Raw genomic sequence first — 780 nt, 5'->3', positions numbered from 1 at the left:
GGGCCTTATTTTTTGCTATTTCCTTCAAAGCAATTTAATGAAACAACATATGAGTGGGTAAAGAGATGTGCTTAATACCCAAAGGCAGGTGATTTAAATCTACCAGCAGCTCCAAGGGAGAAAGATGGACAGTCTTCACCAGTGCAATTTACAGGGTCTGAAAAGCCACTAGAGGTTCTGCTCTGTCTGAGTCAAATTTGGCATGTTTTGGCATGCCAAAGGGGGAGGGTTGTTACAGATAACAAGTTCTTTAAGCTCTTCTTCTAAGTTCTCAGCATTTATCAATCAATCTTCCCTTAGTTTCCTAAGCTTTCAAAATGGAAATTGTGTCCTATAATTGCTAATTCTGTGATACTTGAAAAAATAACAAGCTGTGAGCCAAATATGTTTGCCTCTTTTTGATCTACAATGGCTTATTGGAACACAGTCAAGCCCCTCTGGTTTAGAAATTTCTTGTACTGCTTTCCTGTAACAAACCTAGATTTGTGTACTGCAAGGAGACCTCTTGGTGTAGTATATAACAGACTGGGCTGTTAACCAAAAACTCAGCAATTTAAGTCCACCAGCTTTTCTGTGGGAGAAAAAGAAGTATTTTCTTTCCATAAAGATCTACAGTTGAGGTAGCCTGATGACTCTGACTTACTATAAGTGGAACGTGCTTCAGGGGTGATAGAGAAGATGGCCCACAAAATATAAAATAATTATTTCACCCTTGTCTAAGCTTCACTTCTTGTTGTTATGTGCTGTCGAGTCACTTGCGACTCACAGCGACCCTATGTA

This window comes from Elephantulus edwardii, unplaced genomic scaffold (genome assembly GCF_000299155.1).
Source record: "Elephantulus edwardii isolate Elephantulus edwardi_28Jun2011 unplaced genomic scaffold, EleEdw1.0 scaffold00070, whole genome shotgun sequence".
Classification (NCBI taxonomy): domain Eukaryota; kingdom Metazoa; phylum Chordata; class Mammalia; order Macroscelidea; family Macroscelididae; genus Elephantulus; species Elephantulus edwardii.
Note: the sequence above shows the minus strand (reverse complement) of the source record.